Here is a 15,835-nt window from a genome sequence, read left to right as displayed (position 1 = left end):
ACCAGAGTTACAAGCCTCCAGAATTTAGTCTAATGTATTTCCTATGGAGGGGTTTGTTTGTTTACGATTAGCTTAATTACTCGACTACTGTTTGTCGTAGCCCTAATTCTTAGTATGGCTAGATGGGGGACAAATTGGTCTATAACATACTCAAAGGACATCCCCGTATCTCCAGTAGAAACAGAGTTACGAGCCTGCAAAGTCTATTTTCAAAAATCAAAAGTAACCTTCTAACAATAAGTGAGACAAAAAGTAAGTTGACGACGATATTGCGGTAGCCTCAAGTTTAAAGTATCCTTGTATGGGGAGCAAAGAGTACTATAACATATCCAAAGGAGATCCCAGTATCTCTTGTAGAACAAGAGTTATGAGCCTCCAAAGTTTAGTGCAAAAATCATAAGTAACATAATAAAATAAGTGAGACGATACCAAAGTTGACGAACATTTTGCTTAATATCTCGGCCCCTGTTTGTCGTAGCTCAATGTTTTTAGTATGGTTAGATGGGGGACAATTTGGACTATAACATATCCTCGGGACATCCCCGTATCTCTAGTAGACACAGAGTTATGGGCCTGCAAAGTATAGTCTAATGCATTTCCTATGGACGGCATGTTTGTTTACGTTTTGCTTAAATACTCGGCCCCTGTTTGTCGTAGCTCATTGTTTTTAGTATGATTAGATGGGGGACAAATTGGACTATAACATACTCAAAGGACATCCCCGTATCTCCAGTAGAAACAGAGTTACGAGCCTGCAAAGTAGAGTCTAATGCATTTTCTATGTAGGGGTTTGTTTGTTCACGTATTGCTTAACTACTTGACCCTGTTCTTTCGATGAAAAATAATAACATATCTTTAGTGTAGCGGTTATCGCATCCGCCTCACTCCCGGAAGGCCACAGGTTCGAAACCGCGAAGTTTTTATTTTTTGCTTGGAACATGCAAAGACCTTTATAATTATCCGAACATTTGTGTCAAGGTCACATTATTTACATCCCGTATCTCTGGTAGAACCAGAGTTACTAGCCTCCAGAATTTAGTCTAATGTATTTCCTATGGAGGGGTTTGTTTGTTTACGATTAGCTTAATTACTCGACTACTGTTTGTCGTAGCCCTAATTCTTAGTATGGCTAGATGGGGGACAAATTGGTCTATAACATACTCGAAGGACATCCCCGTATCTCCAGTAGAAACAGAGTTACGAGCCTGCAAAGTTTATTTTCAAAAATCAAAAGTAACCTTCTAACAATAAGTGAGACAAAAAATAAGTTGACGACGATATTGAGGTAGCCTCAAGTTTAAAGTATCCTTGTATGGGGAGCGAAGAGTACTATAACATATCCAAAGGAGATCCCACTATCTCTTGTAGAACAAGAGTTATGAGCCTCCAAATTTTAGTGCAAAAATCATAAATAACATAATAAAAATAAGTGAGACGATACCAAAGTTGACGAACATTTTGCTAAATATCTCGGCCCCTGTTTGTCGTAGCTCAATGTTTTTAGTATGGTTAGATGAGGGACAATTTGGACTATAACATATCCTAAGGACATCCCCGTATCTCTAGTAGACACAGAGTTATGGGCCTGCAAAATATAGTCTAATGCATTTCCTATGGACGGGTTGTTTGTTTACGTTTAGCTTAATTACTCGGCCCCTGTTTGTCGTAGCTCATTGTTTTTAGTATGATTAGATGGGGGACAAATTGTACTATAACATACTCAAAGGACATCGCCGTATCTCCAGTAAAAACAGAGTTACGAGCCTGCAAAGTATAGTCTAAGGCATTTTCTATGGAGGGGTTTGTTTGTTCACGTATTGCTTAACTTCGGTGATCGGACGTAAACCGGTGTATTCAGCGTGAAATGGCCGTTGCCGAGAGTGCTAGTTAATAATTCGAATTTAAATTAAGTGAGACAAATTAACCTTCATCATTTTAAAACAATAACAAAAAGAAAACATGTTTGCTTTTTTCATATCTATTAAAATTTAAAAGAGGAGAAAAAAAGTGAAAAAGTCAACGGCACGCAGTGTTCCTAAGTGGTCTCCCTCCCAAGAAGTGACTGCGCTCGACGCTGCTTAACTTCGGTTATCGGACGAGAACCGGTGTATTCAGCGTGATATGGCCGTTGCCGAGAGTGCTAGTTAATAATTTGAATTTAATTAACTTTCATCTTTATAAAACAATAACAAAAAGAAGATATGTTTGCTTTTTTCATATCTGGTGGAATTTGAAAGAGGAAACAAAAGTGAAAAAACAAACGGCACGCAGTATTCCCAAGTACTGTATGCGCTCGACGCTACTTAACTTCGGTGATCGGACGTGAACCGGTGTTTTCAGCGTGATATGGCCGTTGCCGAGAGTGCTAGTTAATAATTCGAATTTAAATTAATTTAGACAAATTAACCTTCATCATTTTAAAACTATAACAAAAAGAAAACATGTTTGCTTTTTTCATATCTATTAAAATTTAAAAGAGGAAAAAAAAGTGAAAAAGCCAACGGCACGCAGTGTTCCTAAGTGGTCTCCCTCCCAAGTAATGACTGCGCTCGACGCTGCTTAACTTCGGTTATCGGACGAGAACCGGTGTATTCAGCGTGATATGGCCGTTGCCGAGAATGCTAGTTAATAATTTGAATTTAATTAACTTTCTTCTTTGTAAAACAATAACAAAAAGAAGATAAGTTTGCTTTTTTCATATCTGGTGGAATTTGAAAGAGGAAACAAAAGTGAAAACGCCAACGGCACGCAGTATTCCCAAGTACTGTATGCGCTCGACGCTGCTTAACTTCGGTGATCGGACGTGAACCGGTGTTTTCAGCGTGATATGGCCGTTGCCGAGAGTGCTAGTTAATAATTCGAATTTAAATTAAGTGAGACAAATTAACCTTCATCATTTTAAAACAATAACAAAAAGAAAACCTGTTTGCTTTTTACATATCTATTAAAATTTAAAAGAGGAAAAAAAAGTGAAAAAGCCATCGGCACGCAGTGTTCCTAAGTGGTCTCCCTCCCAAGTAATGACCGCGCTCGACGCTGCTTAACTTCGGTTATCGGACGAGAATCGGTGTATTCAGCGTGATATGGCCGTTGCCGAGAGTGCTAGTTAATAATTCGAATTTAAATTAAGTGAGACAAATTAACCTTCATCATTTTAAAACAATAACAAAAAGAAAACATGTTTGCTTTTTTCATATCTATTAAAATTTAAAAGAGGAAAAAAAAGTGAAAAAGCCAACGGCACGCAGTGTTCCTAAGTGGTCTCCCTCCCAAGTAGTGACTGCGCTCGACGCTGCTTAACTTCGGTTATCTGACGAGAACCGGTGTATTCAGCGTGATATGGCCGTTGCCGAGAGTGCTAGTTAATAATTTGAATTTAATTAACTTTCATCTTTATAAAACAATAACTAAAAGAAGATTTGTTTGCTTTTTTCATATCTGGTGGAATTTGAAAGAGGAAACAAAAGTGAAAAAAGCAAACGGCACGCAGTATTCCCAAGTACTGACTGCGCTCGACGCTGCTAACGTCGGCGATCGGACGAGAACCGGTGTTCTCAGCGTGATATGGCCGTTGCCGAGAGTGCTATTTAATAATTCGGATTTAAATTAAGTGAGACAAATTAACCTTCATCATTTTAAAACAATAACAAAAAGAAACCTGTTTGCTTTTTACATATCTATTAAAATTTAAAAGAGGAAAAAAAAGTGAAAAAGCCAACGGCACGCAGTGTTCCTAAGTGGTCTCCCTCCCAAGTAGTGACTGCGCTCGACGCTGCTTAACTTCGGTTATCGGACGAGAACCGGTGTATTCAGCGTGATATGGCCGTTGCCGAGAGTGCTAGTTAATAATTTGAATTTAATTAACTTTCATCTTTATAAAACAATAACTAAAAGAAGATTTGTTTGCTTTTTTCATATCTGGTGGAATTTGAAAGAGGAAACAAAAGTGAAAAAAGCAAACGGCACGCAGTATTCCCAAGTACTGACTGCGCTCGACGCTGCTAACGTCGGCGATCGGACGAGAACCGGTGTTCTCAGCGTGATATGGCCGTTGCCGAGAGTGCTATTTAATAATTCGGATTTAAATTAAGTGAGACAAATTAACCTTCATCATTTTAAAACAATAACAAAAAGAAACCTGTTTGCTTTTTACATATCTATTAAAATTTAAAAGAGGAAAAAAAAGTGAAAAAGCCAACGGCACGCAGTGTTCCTAAGTGGTCTCCCTCCCAAGTCATGACTGCGCTCGACGCTGCTTAACTTCGGTTATCTGACGAGAACCGGTGTATTCAGCGTGATATGGCCGTTGCCGAGAGTGCTAGTTAATAATTTGAATTTAATTAACTTTCATCTTTATAAAACAATAACTAAAAGAAGATTTGTTTGCTTTTTTCATATCTGGTGGAATTTGAAAGAGGAAACAAAAGTGAAAAAAGCAAACGGCACGCAGTATTCCCAAGTACTGTATGCGTTCGACGCTGCTTAACTTCGGTGATCGCACGAGAACCGGTGTTTTCAGCGTGATATGGCCGTTGCCGAGAGTGCTAGTTAATAATTCGAATTTAAATTAAGTGAGACAAATTAACCTTCATCATTTTAAAACAATAACAAAAAGAAAACATGTTTGCTTTTTTCATATCTATTAAAATTTAAAAGAGGAAAAAAAAGTGAAAAAGCCAACGGCACGCAGTGTTCCTAAGTGGTCTCCCTCCCAAGTAGTGACTGCGCTCGACGCTGCTTAACTTCGGTTATCTGACGAGAACCGGTGTATTCAGCGTGATATGGCCGTTGCCGAGAGTGCTAGTTAATAATTTGAATTTTATTAACTTTCATCTTTATAAAACAATAACTAAAAGAAGATTTGTTTGCTTTTTTCATATCTGGTGGAATTTGAAAGAGGAAACAAAAGTGAAAAAAGCAAACGGCACGCAGTATTCCCAAGTACTGACTGCGCTCGACGCTGCTAACGTCGGCGATCGGACGAGATCCGGTGTTCTCAGCGTGATATGGCCGTTGCCGAGAGTGCTAGATAATAATTCGAATTTAAATTAAGTGAGACAAATTAACCTTCATCTTTTTCAAACAATAACAAAAAGAAAATATGTTTGCTTTTTTCATATCTATTGGAATTTAAAAGAGGAAAAAAAAGTGAAAAAGCTAACGGCAAGCAGTGTTCCTAAGTGGTCGCCCTCCCAAGTACTGACTGCGCTCGACGCTGCTTAACTTCGGTTATCGGACGAGAACCGGTGTATTTAGCGTGATATGGCCGTTGCCGAGAGTGCAAGTTAATAATTTGAATTTAATTAACCTTCATCTTTATAAAACAATAACAAAAAGAAGATATGTTTGCTTTTTTCATATCTGGTGGAATTTAAAAGAGGAAACAAAAGTGAAAAAACAAACGGCACGCAGTATTCCCAAGTACTGTATGCGCTCGACGCTGCTTAACTTCGGTGATCGGACGGGATCCGGTGTTTTCAGCGTGATATGGCCGTTGCCGAGAGTGCTAGTTAATAATTCGAATTTAAATTAAGTGAGACAAATTAACCTTCATCTTTTTCAAACAATAACAAAAAGAAAATATGTTTGCTTTTTTCATATCTATTGGAATTTAAAAGAGGAAAAAAAAGTGAAAAAGCTAACGGCAAGCAGTGTTCCTAAGTGGTCGCCCTCCCAAGTACTGACTGCGCTCGACGCTGCTTAACTTCGGTTATCGGACGAGAACCGGTGTTTTCAGCGTGATATGGCCGTTGCCGAGAGTGCTAGTTAATAATTTGAATTTAATTAACCTTCATCTTTATAAAACAATAACAAAAAGAAGATATGTTTGCTTTTTTCATATCTGGTGGAATTTAAAAGAGGAAACAAAAGTGAAAAAGCAAACGGCACGCTGTATTCCCAAGTACTGTATGCGCTCGACGCTGCTTTACTTCGGTGATCGGACGTGAACCGGTGTTTTCAGCGTGATATGGCCGTTGCCGAGAGTGCTAGTTAATAATTCGAATTTAAATTAAGTGAGACAAATTAACCTTCATCATTTTAAAACAATAACAAAAAGAAAACATGTTTGCTTTTTTCATATCTATTAAAATTTAAAAGAGGAAAAAAAAGTGATAAAGCCAACGGCACGCAGTGTTCCTAAGTGGTCTCCCTCCCAAGTAGTGACTGCGCTCGACGCTGCTTAACTTCGGTTATCTGACGAGAACCGGTGTATTCAGCGTGATATGGCCGTTGCCGAAAGTGCTAGTTAATAATTTGAATTTAATTAACTTTCATCTTTATAAAACAATAACTAAAAGAAGATTTGTTTGCTTTTTTCATATCTGGTGGAATTTGAAAGAGGAAACAAGAGTGAAAAAAGCAAACGGCACGCAGTATTCCCAAGTACTGGCTGCGCTCGACGCTGCTAACGTCGGCGATCGGACGAGAACCGGTGTTCTCAGCGTGATATGGCCGTTGCCGAGAGTGCTAGATAATAATTCGAATTTAAATTAAGTGAGACAAATTAACCTTCATCTTTATAAAACAATAACAAAAAGAAGATTTGTTTGCTTTTTTCATATCTGGTGGAATTTGAAAGAGGAAACAAAAGTGAAAAAAGCAAACGCCACGCAGTATTCCCAAGTACTGACTGCGCTCGACGCTGCTAACGTCGGCGATCGGACGAGATCCGGTGTTCTCAGCGTGATATGGCCGTTGCCGAGAGTGCTAGATAATAATTCGAATTTAAATTAAGTGAGACAAATTAACCTTCATCATTTTAAAACAATAACAAAAAGAAAACATGTTTGCTTTTTTCATATCTATTAAAATTTAAAAGAGGAAAAAAAAGTGAAAAAGCCAACGGCACGCAGTGTTCCTAAGTGGTCTCTCTCCCAAGTAGTGACTGCGCTCGACGCTGCTTAACTTCGGTTATCGGACGGGAATCGGTGTATTCAGCGTGATATGGCCGTTGCCGAAAGTGCTAGTTAATAATTTGAATTTTATTAACTTTCATCTTTATAAAACAATAACTAAAAGAAGATTTGTTTGCTTTTTTCATATCTGGTGGAATTTGAAAGAGGAAACAAGAGTGAAAAAAGCAAACGGCACGCAGTATTCCCAAGTACTGACTGCGCTCGACGCTGCTAACGTCGGCGATCGGACGAGAACCGGTGTTCTCAGCGTGATATGGCCGTTGCCGAGAGTGCTAGATAATATTTCGAATTTAAATTAAGTGAGACAAATTAACCTTCATCTTTATAAAACAATAACAAAAAGAAGATATGTTTGCTTTTTTCATATCTATTGGAATTTAAAAGAGGAAACAAAAGTGAAAAAGCAAACGGCACGCAGTATTCCCAAGTACTGTATGCGCTCGACGCTGCTTTACTTCGGTGATCGGACGTGAACCGGTGTTTTCAGCGTGATATGGCCGTTGCCGAGAGTGCTAGTTAATAATTCGAATTTAAATTAAGTGAGACAAATTAACCTTCATCATTTTAAAACAATAACAAAAAGAAAACGTGTTTGCTTTTTTCATATCTATTAAAATTTAAAAGAGGAAAAAAAAGTGAAAAAGCCAACGGCACGCAGTGTTCCTAAGTGGTCTCCCTCCCAAGTAATGACTGCGCTCGACGCTGCTTAACTTCGGTTATCGGACGAGAACCGGTGTATTCAGCGTGATATGGCCGTTGCCGAGAGTGCTAGTTAATAATTTGAATTTAATTAACCTTCATCTTCATAAAACAATAACAAAAAGAAGATATGTTTGCTTTTTTCATATCTGGTGGAATTTAAAAGAGGAAACAAAAGTGAAAAAGCAAACGGCACGCTGTATTCCCAAGTACTGTATGCGCTCGACGCTGCTTTACTTCGGTGATCGGACGTGAACCGGTGTTTTCAGCGTGATATGGCCGTTGCCGAGAGTGCTAGTTAATAATTCGAATTTAAATTAAGTGAGACAAATTAACCTTCATCATTTTAAAACAATAACAAAAAGAAAACATGTTTGCTTTTTTCATATCTATTAAAATTTAAAAGAGGAAAAAAAAATGAAAAAGCCAACGGCACGCAGTGTTCCTAAGTGGCCTCCCTCCCAAGTAGTGACTGCGCTCGACGCTGCTTAACTTCGGTTATCTGACGAGAACCGGTGTATTCAGCGTGATATGGCCGTTGCCGAGAGTGCTAGTTAATAATTTGAATTTAATTAACTTTCATCTTTATAAAACAATAACTAAAAGAAGATTTGTTTGCTTTTTTCATATCTGGTGGAATTTGAAAGAGGAAACAAGAGTGAAAAAAGCAAACGGCACGCAGTATTCCCAAGTACTGACTGCGCTCGACGCTGCTAACGTCGGCGATCGGAAGAGAACCGGTGTTCTCAGCGTGATATGGCCGTTGCCGAGAGTGCTAGATAATAATTCGAATTTAAATTAAGTGAGACAAATTAACCTTCATCTTTTTCAAACAATAACAAAAAGAAAATATGTTTGCTTTTTTCATATCTATTGGAATTTAAAAGGGGAAAAAAAAGTGAAAAAGCTTACGGCACGCAGTGTTCCTAAGTGGTCGCCCTCCCAAGTACTGACTGCGCTCGACGCTGCTTAACTACGGTTATCGGACGAGAAACGGTGTATTCAGCGACATATGGCCGTTGCCAAGAGTGCTAGTTAATAATTTGAATTTAATTAACGTTCATCTTTATAAAACAATAACAAAAAGAAGATATGTTTGCTTTTTTCATATCTGGTGGAATTTAAAAGAAGAAACAAAAGTGAAAAAACAAACGCCACGCAGTATTTCCAAGTACTGTATGCGCTCGACGCTGCTTATTTTCGGTGATCGGACGTGAACCGGTGTTTTCAGCGTGATATGGCCGTTGCCGAGAGTGCTAGTTAATAATTCGAATTTAAATTAAGTGAGACATATTAACCTTCATCATTTTAAAACAATAACAAAAAGAAAACATGTTTGCTTTTTTCATATCTATTAAAATTTACAAGAGGAAAAAAAAGTGAAAAAGCCAACGGCACGCAGTGTTCCTAAGTGGTCTCCCTCCCAAGTAGTAACTGCGCTCGACGCTGCTTAACTTCGGTTATCGGACGAGAACCGGTGTATTCAGCGTGATGTGGCCGTTGCCGAGAGTGCTAGTTAATAATTTAAATTTAATTAACTTTCATCTTTATAAAACAATAACAAATAAGAAGATATGTTTGCTTTTTTCATATCTGGTGGAATTTGAAAGAGGAAACAAAAGTGAAAAAGCCAACGGCACGCAGTATTCCCAAGTACTGTATGCGCTCGACGCTGCTTAACTTCGGTGATCGGACGTGAACCGGTGTTTTCAGCGTGATATGGCCGTTGCCGAGAGTGCTAGTTAATAATTCGAATTTAAATTAAGTGAGACAAATTAACCTTCATCATTTTAAAACAATAACAAAAAGAAAACGTGTTTGCTTTTTTCATATCTATTAAAATTTAAAAGAGGAAAAAAAGTGAAAAAGCCAACGGCACGCAGTGTTCCTAAGTGGTCTCCCTCCCAAGTAATGACTGCGCTCGACGCTGCTTAACTTCGGTTATCGGACGAGAAACGGTGTATTCAGCGTGATATGGCCGTTGCCGAGAGTGCTAGTTAATAATTTGAATTTAATTAACGTTCATCTTTATAAAACAATAACAAAAAGAAGATATGTTTGCTTTTTTCATATCTAGTGGAATTTAAAAGAAGAAACAAAAGTGAAAAAACAAACGGCACGCAGTATTTCCAAGTACTGTATGCGCTCGACGCTGCTTATTTTCGGTGATCGGACGTGAACCGGTGTTTTCAGCGTGATATTGCCGTTGCCGAGAGTGCTAGTTAATAATTCGAATTTAAATTAAGTGAGACAAATTAACCTTCATCATTTTAAAACAATAACAAAAAGAAAACATGTTTGCTTTTTTCTTATCTATTAAAATTTAAAAGAGGAAAAAAAAGTGAAAAAGCCAACGGCACGCAGTGTTCCTAAGTGGTCTCCCTCCCAAGTAGTGACTGCGCTCGACGCTGCTTAACTTCGGTTATCGGACGAGAACCGGTGTATTCAGCGTAATATGGCCGTTGCCGAGAGTGCTAGTTAATAATTTTTATTTAATTAACTTTCATCTTTATAAAACAATAAAAAAAAGAAGATATGTTTGCTTTTTTCATATCGGGTGGAATTTAAAAGAGGAAACAAAAGTGAAAAAGCAAACGGCACGCTGTATTCCCAAGTACTGTATGCGCTCGACGCTGCTTTACTTCGGTGATCGGACGTGAACCGGTGTTTTCAGCGTGATATGGCCGTTGCCGAGAGTGCTAGTTAATAATTCGAATTTAAATTAAGTGAGACAAATTAACCTTCATCATTTTAAAACAATAACAAAAAGAAAACATGTTTGCTTTTTTCTTATCTATTAAAATTTAAAAGAGGAAAAAAAAGTGAAAAAGCCAACGGCACGCAGTGTTCCTAAGTGGTCTCCCTCCCAAGTAGTGACTGCGCTCGACGCTGCTTAACTTCGGTTATCGGACGAGAACCGGTGTATTCAGCGTGATATGGCCGTTGCCGAGAGTGCTAGTTAATAATTTGAATTTAATTAACTTTCATCTTTATAAAACAATAATAAAAAAGAAGATATGTTTGCTTTTTTCATATCTGGTGGAATTTGAAAGAGGAAACAAAAGTGAAAAAGCCAACGGCACGCAGTATTCCCAAGTACTGTATGCGCTCGACGCTGCTTAACTTCGGTTATCGGACGAGAATCGGTGTATTCAGCGTGATATGGCCGTTGCCGAGAGTGCTAGTTAATAATTTGAATTTAATTAACTTTCATCTTTATAAAACAATAACAAAAAGAAGATATGTTTGCTTTTTTCATATCTGGTGGAATTTGAAAGAGGAAACAAAAGTGAAAAAACAAACGGCACGCAGTATTCCCAAGTACTGTATGCGCTCGACGCTACTTAACTTCGGTGATCGGACGTGAACCGGTGTTTTCAGCGTGATATGGCCGTTGCCGAGAGTGCTAGTTAATAATTCGAATTTAAATTAATTTAGACAAATTAACCTTCATCATTTTAAAACTATAACAAAAAGAAAACATGTTTGCTTTTTTCATATCTATTAAAATTTAAAAGAGGAAAAAAAAGTGAAAAAGTCAACGGCACGCAGTGTTCCTAAGTGGTCTCTCTCCCAAGTAGTGACTGCGCTCGACGCTGCTTAACTTCGGTTATCGGACGGGAATCGGTGTATTCAGCGTGATATGGCCGTTGCCGAGAGTGCTAGTTAATAATTTGAATTTAATTAACTTTCATCTTTATAAAACAATAACAAAAAGAAGATATGTTTGCTTTTTTCATATCTGGTGGAATTTGAAAGAGGAAACAAAAGTGAAAAAGCAAACGGCACGCAGCATTCCCAAGTACTGACTGCGCTCGACGCTGCTAACGTCGGCGATCGGACGAGAACCGGTGTTCTCAGCGTGATATGGCCGTTGCCGAGAGTGCTAGATAATAATTCGAATTTAAATTAAGTGAGACAAATTAACCTTCATATTTTTCAAACAATAACAAAAAGAAAATATGTTTGCTTTTTTCATATCTATTGGATTTTAAAAGAGGAAAAAATAGTGAAAAAGCCAACGGCACGCAGTGTTCCTAAGATGTCGCCCTCCCAAGTACTGACTGCGCTCGACGCTGCTTAACTTCGGTTATCGGACGAGAACCGGTGTATTCAGCGTGATATGGCCGTTGCCGAGAGTGCTAGTTAATAATTTGAATTTAATTAACCTTCATCTTTAAAAAACAATAACAAAAAGATGATATGTTTGCTTTTTTCATATCTGGTGGAATTTAAAAGAGGAAACAAAAGTGAAAAACAAACGGCACGCAGTATTCCCAAGTACTGTATGCGCTCGACGCTGCTTAACTTCGGTGATCGGACGTCAACCGGTGTTTTCAGCGTGATATGGCCGTTGCCGAGAGTGCTAGTTAATAATTCGAAATTAAATTAAGTGAGACAAATTAACCTTCATCATTTTAAAACAATAACAAAAAGAAAACATGTTTGCTTTTTTCATATCTATTAAAATTTAAAAGAGGAAAAAAAAGTGAAAAAGCCAACGGCACGCAGTGTTCCTAAGTGGTCTCCCTCCCAAGTAATGACTGCGCTCGACGCTGCTTAACTTCGGTTATCGGACGAGAACCGGTGTATTCAGCGTGATATGGCCGTTGCCGAGAATGCTAGTTAATAATTTGAATTTAATTAACTTTCTTCTTTGTAAAACAATAACAAAAAGAAGATAAGTTTGCTTTTTTCATATCTGGTGGAATTTGAAAGAGGAAACAAAAGTGAAAACGCCAACGGCACGCAGTATTCCCAAGTACTGTATGCGCTCGACGCTGCTTAACTTCGGTGATCGGACGTGAACCGGTGTTTTCAGCGTGATATGGCCGTTGCCGAGAGTGCTAGTTAATAATTCGAATTTAAATTAAGTGAGACAAATTAACCTTCATCATTTTAAAACAATAACAAAAAGAAAACCTGTTTGCTTTTTACATATCTATTAAAATTTAAAAGAGGAAAAAAAAGTGAAAAAGCCATCGGCACGCAGTGTTCCTAAGTGGTCTCCCTCCCAAGTAATGACCGCGCTCGACGCTGCTTAACTTCGGTTATCGGACGAGAATCGGTGTATTCAGCGTGATATGGCCGTTGCCGAGAGTGCTTGTTAATAATTTGAATTTAATTAACTTTCATCTTTATAAAACAATAACAAAAAGAAGATATGTTTGCTTTTTTCATATCTGGTGGAATTTGAAAGAGGAAACAAAAGTGAAAAAGCAAACGGCACGCAGTATTCCCAAGTACTGACTGCGCTCGACGCTGCTAACGTCGGCGATCGGACGAGAACCGGTGTTCTCAGCGTGATATGGCCGTTGCCGAGAGTGCTATTTAATAATTCGGATTTAAATTAAGTGAGACAAATTAACCTTCATCATTTTAAAACAATAACAAAAAGAAAACCTGTTTGCTTTTTACATATCTATTAAAATTTAAAAGAGGAAAAAAAAGTGAAAAAGCCAACGGCACGCAGTGTTCCTAAGTGGTCTCCCTCCCAAGTAATGACTGCGCTCGACGCTGCTTAACTTCGGTTATCGGACGAGAACCGGTGTATTCAGCGTGATATGGCCGTTGCCGAGAGTGCTAGTTATTAATTCGAATTTAAATTAAGTGAGACAAATTAACCTTCATCATTTTAAAACAATAACAAAAAGAAAACATGTTTGCTTTTTTCATATCTATTAAAATTTAAAAGAGGAAAAAAAAGTGAAAAAGCCAACGGCACGCAGTGTTCCTAAGTGGTCTCCCTCCCAAGTAGTGACTGCGCTCGACGCTGCTTAACTTCGGTTATCTGACGAGAACCGGTGTATTCAGCGTGATATGGCCGTTGCCGAGAGTGCTAGTTAATAATTTGAATTTAATTAACTTTCATCTTTATAAAACAATAACTAAAGAAGATTTGTTTGCTTTTTTCATATCTGGTGGAATTTGAAAGAGGAAACAAAAGTGAAAAAAGCAAACGGCACGCAGTATTCCCAAGTACTGACTGCGCTCGACGCTGCTAACGTCGGCGATCGGACGAGAACCGGTGTTCTCAGCGTGATATGGCCGTTGCCGAGAGTGCTATTTAATAATTCGGATTTAAATTAAGTGAGACAAATTAACCTTCATCATTTTAAAACAATAACAAGAAGAAACCTGTTTGCTTTTTACATATCTATTAAAATTTAAAAGAGGAAAAAAAAGTGAAAAAGCCAACGGCACGCAGTGTTCCTAAGTGGTCTCCCTCCCAAGTCATGACTGCGCTCGACGCTGCTTAACTTCGGTTATCGGACGAGAACCGGTGTATTCAGCGTGATATGGCCGTTGCCGAGAGTGCTAGTTAATAATTCGAATTTAAATTAAGTGAGACAAATTAACCTTCATCATTTTAAAACAATAACAAAAAGAAAACATGTTTGCTTTTTTCATATCTATTAAAATTTAAAAGAGGAAAAAAAAGTGAAAAAGCCAACGGCACGCAGTGTTCCTAAGTGGTCTCCCTCCCAAGTAGTGACTGCGCTCGACGCTGCTTAACTTCGGTTATCTGACGAGAACCGGTGTATTCAGCGTGATATGGCCGTTGCCGAGAGTGCTAGTTAATAATTTGAATTTAATTAACTTTCATCTTTATAAAACAATAACTAAAAGAAGATTTGTTTGCTTTTTTCATATCTGGTGGAATTTGAAAGAGGAAACAAAAGTGAAAAAAGCAAACGGCACGCAGTATTCCCAAGTACTGACTGCGCTCGACGCTGCTAACGTCGGCGATCGGACGAGATCCGGTGTTCTCAGCGTGATATGGCCGTTGCCTAGAGTGCTAGTTAATAATTCGAATTTAAATTAAGTGAGACAAATTAACCTTCATCATTTTAAAACAATAACAAAAAGAAAACATGTTTGCTTTTTTCATATCTATTAAAATTTAAAAGAGGAAAAAAAAGTGAAAAAGCCAACGGCACGCAGTGTTCCTAAGTGGTCTCCCTCCCAAGTAGTGACTGCGCTCGACGCTGCTTAACTTCGGTTATCTGACGAGAACCGGTGTATTCAGCGTGATATGGCCGTTGCCGAAAGTGCTAGTTAATAATTTGAATTTAATTAACTTTCATCTTTATAAAACAATAACTAAAAGAAGATTTGTTTGCTTTTTTCATATCTGGTGGAATTTGAAAGAGGAAACAAGAGTGAAAAAAGCAAACGGCACGCAGTATTCCCAAGTACTGGCTGCGCTCGACGCTGCTAACGTCGGCGATCGGACGAGAACCGGTGTTCTCAGCGTGATATGGCCGTTGCCGAGAGTGCTAGATAATAATTCGAATTTAAATTAAGTGAGAAAAATTAACCTTCATCTTTATAAAACAATAACAAAAAGAAGATTTGTTTGCTTTTTTCATATCTGGTGGAATTTAAAAGAGGAAAAAAAAGTGAAAAAGCTAACGGCAAGCAGTGTTCCTAAGTGGTCGCCCTCCCAAGTACTGACTGCGCTCGACGCTGCTTAACTTCGGTTATCGGACGAGAACCGGTGTATTCAGCGTGATATGGCCGTTGCCGAGAGAGCTAGTTAATAATTTGAATTTAATTAACCTTCATCTTTATAAAACAATAACAAAAAGAAGATAGTTTGCTTTTTTCATATCTGGTGGAATTTAAAAGAGGAAACAAAAGTGAAAAAGCAAACGGCACGCTGTATTCCCAAGTACTGTATGCGCTCGACGCTGCTTTACTTCGGTGATCGGACGTGAACCGGTGTTTTCAGCGTGATATGGCCGTTGCCTAGAGTGCTAGTTAATAATTCGAATTTAAATTAAGTGAGACAAATTAACCTTCATCATTTTAAAACAATAACAAAAAGAAAACATGTTTGCTTTTTTCATATCTATTAAAATTTAAAAGAGGAAAAAAAAGTGAAAAAGCCAACGGCACGCAGTGTTCCTAAGTGGTCTCCCTCCCAAGTAGTGACTGCGCTCGACGCTGCTTAACTTCGGTTATCTGACGAGAACCGGTGTATTCAGCGTGATATGGCCGTTGCCGAAAGTGCTAGTTAATAATTTGAATTTAATTAACTTTCATCTTTATAAAACAATAACTAAAAGAAGATTTGTTTGCTTTTTTCATATCTGGTGGAATTTGAAAGAGGAAACAAGAGTGAAAAAAGCAAACGGCACGCAGTATTCCCAAGTACTGGCTGCGCTCGACGCTGCTAACGTCGGCGATCGGACGAGAACCGGTGTTCTCAGCGT

At 38.3% G+C, this 15,835-nt stretch overlaps 32 pseudogenes; all 32 read right to left on the bottom strand.

Moving 5' to 3' along the window:
• Window positions 1-2,014: 2,014 nt before the first annotated feature.
• On the bottom strand, window positions 2,015-2,133 carry LOC149643652 (5S ribosomal RNA; annotated as a pseudogene).
• A 362-nt stretch (window positions 2,134-2,495) lies between these two features.
• Window positions 2,496-2,614, bottom strand: LOC149643651 (5S ribosomal RNA; annotated as a pseudogene).
• A 122-nt stretch (window positions 2,615-2,736) lies between these two features.
• LOC149643650 (5S ribosomal RNA) lies at window positions 2,737-2,839 on the bottom strand (annotated as a pseudogene).
• A 137-nt stretch (window positions 2,840-2,976) lies between these two features.
• LOC149643649 (5S ribosomal RNA) lies at window positions 2,977-3,095 on the bottom strand (annotated as a pseudogene).
• A 137-nt stretch (window positions 3,096-3,232) lies between these two features.
• On the bottom strand, window positions 3,233-3,351 carry LOC149643648 (5S ribosomal RNA; annotated as a pseudogene).
• Window positions 3,352-3,712: 361 nt separating this feature from the next.
• On the bottom strand, window positions 3,713-3,831 carry LOC149643647 (5S ribosomal RNA; annotated as a pseudogene).
• Window positions 3,832-4,192: 361 nt separating this feature from the next.
• LOC149643646 (5S ribosomal RNA) lies at window positions 4,193-4,311 on the bottom strand (annotated as a pseudogene).
• A 363-nt stretch (window positions 4,312-4,674) lies between these two features.
• Window positions 4,675-4,793, bottom strand: LOC149643645 (5S ribosomal RNA; annotated as a pseudogene).
• Window positions 4,794-5,155: 362 nt separating this feature from the next.
• Window positions 5,156-5,274, bottom strand: LOC149643644 (5S ribosomal RNA; annotated as a pseudogene).
• A 362-nt stretch (window positions 5,275-5,636) lies between these two features.
• Window positions 5,637-5,755, bottom strand: LOC149643643 (5S ribosomal RNA; annotated as a pseudogene).
• Window positions 5,756-6,117: 362 nt separating this feature from the next.
• On the bottom strand, window positions 6,118-6,236 carry LOC149643642 (5S ribosomal RNA; annotated as a pseudogene).
• Window positions 6,237-6,838: 602 nt separating this feature from the next.
• Window positions 6,839-6,957, bottom strand: LOC149643641 (5S ribosomal RNA; annotated as a pseudogene).
• A 602-nt stretch (window positions 6,958-7,559) lies between these two features.
• On the bottom strand, window positions 7,560-7,678 carry LOC149643640 (5S ribosomal RNA; annotated as a pseudogene).
• Window positions 7,679-8,040: 362 nt separating this feature from the next.
• Window positions 8,041-8,159, bottom strand: LOC149643639 (5S ribosomal RNA; annotated as a pseudogene).
• Window positions 8,160-8,521: 362 nt separating this feature from the next.
• LOC149643638 (5S ribosomal RNA) lies at window positions 8,522-8,640 on the bottom strand (annotated as a pseudogene).
• A 362-nt stretch (window positions 8,641-9,002) lies between these two features.
• Window positions 9,003-9,121, bottom strand: LOC149643637 (5S ribosomal RNA; annotated as a pseudogene).
• A 123-nt stretch (window positions 9,122-9,244) lies between these two features.
• On the bottom strand, window positions 9,245-9,347 carry LOC149643636 (5S ribosomal RNA; annotated as a pseudogene).
• Window positions 9,348-9,483: 136 nt separating this feature from the next.
• On the bottom strand, window positions 9,484-9,602 carry LOC149643635 (5S ribosomal RNA; annotated as a pseudogene).
• A 362-nt stretch (window positions 9,603-9,964) lies between these two features.
• LOC149643634 (5S ribosomal RNA) lies at window positions 9,965-10,083 on the bottom strand (annotated as a pseudogene).
• A 362-nt stretch (window positions 10,084-10,445) lies between these two features.
• Window positions 10,446-10,564, bottom strand: LOC149643633 (5S ribosomal RNA; annotated as a pseudogene).
• Window positions 10,565-11,152: 588 nt separating this feature from the next.
• On the bottom strand, window positions 11,153-11,271 carry LOC149643632 (5S ribosomal RNA; annotated as a pseudogene).
• A 361-nt stretch (window positions 11,272-11,632) lies between these two features.
• Window positions 11,633-11,751, bottom strand: LOC149643631 (5S ribosomal RNA; annotated as a pseudogene).
• Window positions 11,752-12,112: 361 nt separating this feature from the next.
• On the bottom strand, window positions 12,113-12,231 carry LOC149643630 (5S ribosomal RNA; annotated as a pseudogene).
• Window positions 12,232-12,353: 122 nt separating this feature from the next.
• Window positions 12,354-12,456, bottom strand: LOC149643629 (5S ribosomal RNA; annotated as a pseudogene).
• A 137-nt stretch (window positions 12,457-12,593) lies between these two features.
• On the bottom strand, window positions 12,594-12,712 carry LOC149643628 (5S ribosomal RNA; annotated as a pseudogene).
• A 361-nt stretch (window positions 12,713-13,073) lies between these two features.
• Window positions 13,074-13,192, bottom strand: LOC149643627 (5S ribosomal RNA; annotated as a pseudogene).
• A 137-nt stretch (window positions 13,193-13,329) lies between these two features.
• Window positions 13,330-13,448, bottom strand: LOC149643626 (5S ribosomal RNA; annotated as a pseudogene).
• A 360-nt stretch (window positions 13,449-13,808) lies between these two features.
• LOC149643625 (5S ribosomal RNA) lies at window positions 13,809-13,927 on the bottom strand (annotated as a pseudogene).
• Window positions 13,928-14,064: 137 nt separating this feature from the next.
• On the bottom strand, window positions 14,065-14,183 carry LOC149643624 (5S ribosomal RNA; annotated as a pseudogene).
• Window positions 14,184-14,545: 362 nt separating this feature from the next.
• LOC149643623 (5S ribosomal RNA) lies at window positions 14,546-14,664 on the bottom strand (annotated as a pseudogene).
• Window positions 14,665-15,026: 362 nt separating this feature from the next.
• Window positions 15,027-15,145, bottom strand: LOC149643622 (5S ribosomal RNA; annotated as a pseudogene).
• Window positions 15,146-15,506: 361 nt separating this feature from the next.
• On the bottom strand, window positions 15,507-15,625 carry LOC149643621 (5S ribosomal RNA; annotated as a pseudogene).
• Between the last annotated feature and the right edge of the window lie 210 nt (window positions 15,626-15,835).

This window comes from Phalangium opilio, unplaced genomic scaffold, assembly GCF_054372755.1.
Source record: "Phalangium opilio isolate 3A_F unplaced genomic scaffold, DU_Popi_V2 ptg000092l_1, whole genome shotgun sequence".
Taxonomy (NCBI): Eukaryota; Metazoa; Arthropoda; class Arachnida; order Opiliones; family Phalangiidae; genus Phalangium; species Phalangium opilio.
Note: the sequence above shows the minus strand (reverse complement) of the source record. Positions and strands in the feature narration are given on the sequence as shown.